Genomic DNA, 6597 nt, shown 5'->3' with positions numbered 1-6597 from the left:
TAAACGACGAATTCGATCACATTATGTTAAATAACTTATGATTTGTAAAAGTTTTAAATTTCTCGTATTTTCTAAGGATACTCAATCGTAATTACATGTTTATTTTCGTTAATTTTACGAAAACCTTTAAAATAATAACAAGGGTGTTACAACAGAGAATTTGAATCATGATGGTTGATGCGGGGTTTTAATTTGGATTATGTACTTCTAAGTTGAATGATAGGTTGACACTTGAGTTTCGATCGATGCTTCACATTTCGGTGTTTTGACATTTTGACTCAATTACTCTATTATTTGGCAATGTACTATTGGTATCAGCTTTCAATTCTATAATTAAACGAGCTCTACTTGGATTATGGACCAGACATTATTTATGTGTGTCTCACATATATATATATATATATATATATATTAAAAAATAATTCGAACCAACCGAGTCGAACCGAACTGAGAAGACCTTTGCTCATGATCGGTTCGTTTAAAACCAAACCGATCCGATCCGAACCGAGCGGCCTTTACAATCGAGCTGAATCGAACGAGCAAATTCCGAATATTTTTCGATGGAGAATCGAATGAGTCTCCAGCATCGAACAATTTAAACATTGCTAGACAACCCCCAACAACAACCAAAAGAAAATGAATAGGGTTGTTCATGAGCCGAGCCGAACCGAGCGGACCTTTGCTCGTGCTTGGCTCGTTTACAAACCGAACCGAGCGGAGCGGCTCATTTAAAACCAAGCATCAAATCAAGCGAGCATTTTTCGAGCAGTAAAAATTCCGAGCGAGCGTCGAGCGAAGTTCGAGCGACTTGGACAATCGTGTCACCTATTTTAAATTTGCTGAGAGAGATAGTGACAATCTTGGGTCTTAAGTTTTTATGTCTTTAAAAACATGCACATTTCATGGCATAATATTTTTCTTATGAATAACAATGTTGTGGCTGACGAGTCGATGATCATGTTGCACGAACAATTACGTTGATAGCAGGAGAAGATCGACTTAGGGTAACGACATGAAACATTGAGGCGATGAACAGACTGTCGTTTATTGGTTTAGGGTTTAACTTTTAGTTTTGATTTTAATTTTTTATTGGCGTTGTTGGGCTAGTACGTATAGATATAGTTGTAAATTTGTATATCGTTGACCAAAATCTAATAGATTGGTACATATAAAACTATAAATTTAATTTACATTTAAGTATATAGGTGAATGTGTGTGTATATATACGTTTATATACATGTTTATATATGTATATGTATATGTATATGTATATGTATATGTATATGTATATGTATATGTATATGTATATGTATATGTATATGTATATGTATATGTATATGTATATGTATATGTAGTGGAGGGTTCAAATGAGAAGAAATTCTTTGTAAGAAGAAAAAAAAGAAATTTCAACCAATAGAAATGCTTCATTAGACTTCATTTAATATTTGTACTTAATGTAACTATAAGGGTATATTAGTAAACTTACATACATCATTAATTGGTAGTTTCATCTTTAATAATTAACTATATTAAATTTGTAACTTATTTTTAAGATATATATTTTTCACAAAAAAAATAAAAATAAAATTTCATTTATAGTGTAGGATAAATACGAGGCGTGTAGGATAAATTACGAGTTGTGTAGGATAAATTTCAATATGTGTAGGATAAATTTCGAAATGTGTAGGATAACTTTTGATGTGTGTAGGCAAAAATATTTAGTGTGGAGGATTATAGTCTTAATGACTAATTAATTAGTCAAACATAATAATAAATGAGATGAGAAAAAAACTATTTAATGTTTTACAATTATACCCTTTTATTCTTTTTCTTCTCAATAAAATTTTCTTCTCAAATGAACCTTCCCCTGTATATGTATATGTATATGTATACTAATAATTAAAATAATAATTCGAGCCGAACCGAGCCAAGCGGACCTTTGCTCATGCTTGGCTCGTTTACAAACCGAACCGAGCAGAGCGGCTCGTTTACAACCGAGCGTCAAATCGAACGAGCATTTTCCGAGCAATTTCCGAACAAGCGTCGAGCGAGCAACGAGCAGTGAGCGATTTGAATGGCCCTAAAAATGAAGCCTTCTTCCATATTACAATTGGCTATAAAACCGGTGACTCTCTCCATTTTCACAATAATCTTCTCATCTCCTTCACTGTCAACTGTTGGTTCCATCCACATCAATGGCGTCTGGAAGCTTCATCCTATGGCTACACGGTCTAGGCGACTCCGGTCCAGCCAACGAACCCATCAAATCCGTCGTCACTTCCCGCCAGTTAGCCAACACCCGTTGGTCTTTCCCATCAGCTCCAGTTCAACCTGTTATGTGTAATCGTAAGTACCGATCGTTAATAAACGATCTCATCGTGAAATTTATGTTTGATGTGTTGTTTTCGGACTTTCGGTGATCGATCGTATGTGCGCGTAATGTGTATTTGCAGGATTTAGGGTTAGGGTTTTGGTATTGTTGATCTTATCGTAAAGTTTAAAGTGATGGTGTTCATGTGCATAGTATGGTGAGGAAGGAAGAGTACTTGTTAACTCTTTTGATGTTAAGCATTGGCATTGTATAATTGTGCAAGCATCCAATATCTTTTGATGTTAAGCATTGGCATTGTATAACTGTGTTGTTTGGTGTTATCTGTCTACTGTCTTTAAACTTTGTTTATATTTTATACGGTAAATATTAGGGGATGTATTATGTGTAATTGTAACATCCTGGAGGACAACGCCATGGTCAATAACTTCTTCTTCTGTTAGCATTTATGTGTTGAGTCACAATAATGTACCCTTTCTGATGCCCATGGTCATTTAAAAAACAATAATAGTTTAACACAGTGTTTTTCGTGACTAATGTTGATATGTTATTATATTCTTATTAATAACACTTTGACATGATGGAATTTATATGACTAATGTTTAGGTGCTATTCTGTAGCAAACAGGTAGAGACAAAAATGATTAAACAATGTTTGTACTCAATAATACCCCTGACCCCTTAGAAGTGCATGATTTTACTTGGTACCTAGATAAAGGAAATTGCTTGACTGTTAGCTAAATACCCAAAGTTTCATTCATTTATGTGGACCAAAGCAATCTCATTTGTGTACTCGCAAGGATATCGAAGGGCAAGTAAATAATTTATACCCAAATAGATATGTTACTATTTTTTGTGGAACGAAAAGAGTAAAAGCCGTGCAACTGTTGAAATTTACAGAATTCTCTTGTGGAAGAAAGTTTGTTGCTTAAAGCAGTTCGAATTGTGCATTCAATGATTGACAAGGAGTTGGCTGCTGGAATTGATCCTAAAAATGTGTTTCTTTGTGGATTTAGTCAAGGAGGTCTCCCTCTCTCCCTATATATATATCATACATTTGGGGTTTGTAAACCAAACACCACTGACATCATGATGAATATGGCAGGTGCATTGACCTTGGCTAGTACTCTCTTATATCCAAAAACTCTTGGTGGGGGTGCAGTATTTAGTGGATGGGTGCCTTTTAACTCGACTAGTACTATTATAGAACAGATCACCTCAGAAGCAAAACAGGTACGTTTGAACAAAAAGTAGTGATCTAGACATGTAACTGTGCATATATATCAGCTATGATATACAAACATAAGCAAACTCTTTCCCTCCCACTAAGCAAGTTTTTAAACCCTGGGCTTATAGCTCAGTGATTTTGGAAATGAGGGAAAGACCCCTGGTCAAATGGTCTCGAGTTTGATTCCTGATCCACCCGGGTTTTACCGGCTCTGTATTGTCGTGCCCTCGAGCGGGTGCAGGGTCGGGTTTTCCCCGGAACTGGTGGCATGGTGGGCTAGGGGCTCCGTGCGTGCAGGTTGGGCTGCTGCGGGCTACCTTTCGGCCAATGGGTGCCGCGTACGGAGTACCCGGCAATTCTTATGTTGGACGTTCAAAAAAAAAAACTAAGCAAGTTTTTACGGTTATGCAATCCTGTACTATTATTTGATTAATTTTTATTATAAAGTAGAGTTAATTACATAGTTAGTCCCTGTGGTTTACACAAAGTAACAATCTAAGGTACTAACAGCTTAAAATCACATCCTGGGGTACTAACTTTCCATTTTTTAACATGTGAGGGTATTAATTACATAGTTAATTACATAGTTAGTCCCTGTGGTTTACACAAACTAACAGTCTAAGGTACTAATAGTTAACAAGGAATTAACGTTAATACCCTCACATGTTAAAAAATGGAAAGTTAGTACCCCAGTATGTGATTTTAAACTATTAGTACCTTAGATTGTTATTTTGTGTAAACCACAGGGACTAACTATGTAATTAACTCTATAAAAGTATAATTAATATACTTTGGCAAACAAGACAAGGGAATCTTGTGGACTCAAATCAATATTATTAGGTTTTGTTCATGAGAAGTTAAACTTACTGACTTGGTTTAAAAAAGCGCCGTCACTCTTAAGCGTTTAGGTTCCAAAAGCCGAGGCGCGCACATTAGGTACGTGAGCCGTTGCTATATGTACAACCGAATAAGCTTTATTTACAACCATAAGTTGGGTCTCTCTCACCTATTTCACATATCATCCTTGTTAACCTTCATATCCATTTGGTGGTTTTTACATATCAGCCTCATTCATGAGATGCTTTCTCAAGCCAGCGCGGTGTTTTCCAGCTCGCCACGCGGTTCAAAACCAAGCTAACCAACACGTTACTTGCAATAAAATCTTGTTGACATGGCAACCGCCAGACTATCTTAATTAGAAATTTTGAAAGTTGGTTACCTTGAATGAATTTATTGAAATTTTTAATACCTTTTGTTTGGCTTAAAAGTAGTGTTACCTAAATTAAAATTTTTGCTAGAGTTAGTTACCTTTTTGTGCGATTAGACCAGTCTCAAAATGGAAATTGCAGTTACTAGGATGGAGAGATAACCCTAACTAGTTTGTGCTTCTAAATTCTAATGAGTGTTTTGTTGTATGCCTAGACCCGATATTGTGGTCTCATGGTACAGCTAACGAAGTAGTGTTATTTAGGGGTGGAAAAATGGGATGGGTTGGGCATGTTTGGGTAATGGGTTAGGATGGGTATGGGTTAGAATGGGTTTGGGTTAGGATGAGTTTGTTTAAAAATAGGATAGGATGGGTTTAGGTTAAGATGGGTTTTTGTCAAGATGGATTTGGGCATTAAAGGCTAAAAATATAAATAAATAAAAAATCAAAAAAATTAACAAAAAAATATAAAATTGCAAAAAAATAAAAAAAAAATTCTAAAAAATAAAAAAATTCTAAAAAGTCAAAGAGTTAATTACATAGTTAGTCCCTGTGGTTTGCACAAAATAACATACTTAGGTACTAACAGTTTAAAATCACCTTCTAGGGTATTAACTTTTCATTTTGTAACGTTTGGAGGTATTAACTTCTAGGGTATTAACATAGTTAGTCCCTGTGGTTTGCACAAAATAACATACTTAGGTACTAATAGAATGTGATTTTAAACCTACAAATAACGTTAATACCTCCAAACGTTACAAAATGAAAAGTTAATACCCTAGAATGTGATTTTAAACTATTAGTACCTAAGTATGTTACTTTGGGCAAACCACAGGGACTAACTATGTAATTAACTCTAAAAAATAAAACAAATAAAAAAATTGTAAAAAAAATTCTAAAACGTCAAAAAAAAAAATCCTAAAAACTCAAAAAAATCTAGAAAATCAAAAGAATTCTAAAAAATCTTTAAAATACAAATTTTCAAAAAAAAAAAAAATTCCTAAAAAATAAAACAAATAAAAAAAATTGTAAAAAATTCAAGAAATTCTAAAAAGTCAAAAAATCAAAAATAAAAAAAATTATAAAAAATCAAAATAATTCTAAAAAATCAATAAAATTCTAAAAAACAAAAAATCAAAAAAATTATAAAAAATAAAAAAATCTAAAAAATAATAAAGAATCTAAAAAAAATAAAAAATCAACAAAATAATTAAAAATCAAGAAATTCAAAAAATTAAAAAAATAAAAAAATCCAAAAAATTCTAAAAAATCAAAAAGATTCTAAAAATAAAAAAAAATTCTAAAAAATCAAAAAAATAATAAAAAATCCAAAAAAAATTCTAAACAATCCAAAAAATTCTAAAATTTTTAAGGATTTTTTAGATTTTTAGAATTTTATGGATTTTTTCGAACTTTATGATTTTTATAATTTTTCGAGTTTTTAGATTTTTTTGATTTTGATTTTTTTGATTTTTTTAGAATTTTTATGTTTTTTTAGAATTTTTTAGAATGTTTAAGATTTTTTTTGAAGAGTTAATTACATAGTTAGTCCCTGTAGTTTGTACAAAGTAACATACTTAGGTACTAATAGTTTAAAATAACATTCTAGGGTATTAACTTTATTTGTAGGTTTAAAATCACATTCTATTAGTACCTAAGTATGTTATTTTTTGCAAACCACAGGGACTAACTATGTTAATACCCTATTTGTTAATACCTCCAAACGTTACAAAATGAAAAGTTAATACCCTAGAAGGTGATTTTAAACTATTAGTACCTAAATGTGTTATTTTGTGTAAACCACAGGGACTAACTATATAATTAACTCTTTTTA

At 32.5% G+C, this 6597-nt stretch overlaps 1 long non-coding RNA gene across 2 annotated transcripts; it reads left to right on the top strand.

Annotated features, from left to right (window-relative positions):
- Positions 1-1962: 1962 nt before the first annotated feature.
- LOC110865196 lies at positions 1963-4823 on the top strand. 2 transcript variants are annotated; one of them, XR_002550444.1, is made up of 4 exons: positions 1963-2346; positions 3229-3352; positions 3434-4492; positions 4622-4823. It is a non-coding gene; the product is annotated as an uncharacterized LOC110865196 (long non-coding RNA). The 2 variants fall into 2 exon arrangements; XR_002550442.2 differs by having other exon boundaries at positions 2088-2346; positions 3434-4823.
- The last annotated feature ends 1774 nt before the right edge of the window (positions 4824-6597 follow it).

This window comes from Helianthus annuus, chromosome 1 (genome assembly GCF_002127325.2).
Source record: "Helianthus annuus cultivar XRQ/B chromosome 1, HanXRQr2.0-SUNRISE, whole genome shotgun sequence".
In the NCBI taxonomy this organism is placed as follows: Eukaryota; Viridiplantae; Streptophyta; class Magnoliopsida; order Asterales; family Asteraceae; genus Helianthus; species Helianthus annuus.
This window is presented reverse-complemented; position numbering and strand designations above follow the sequence as displayed.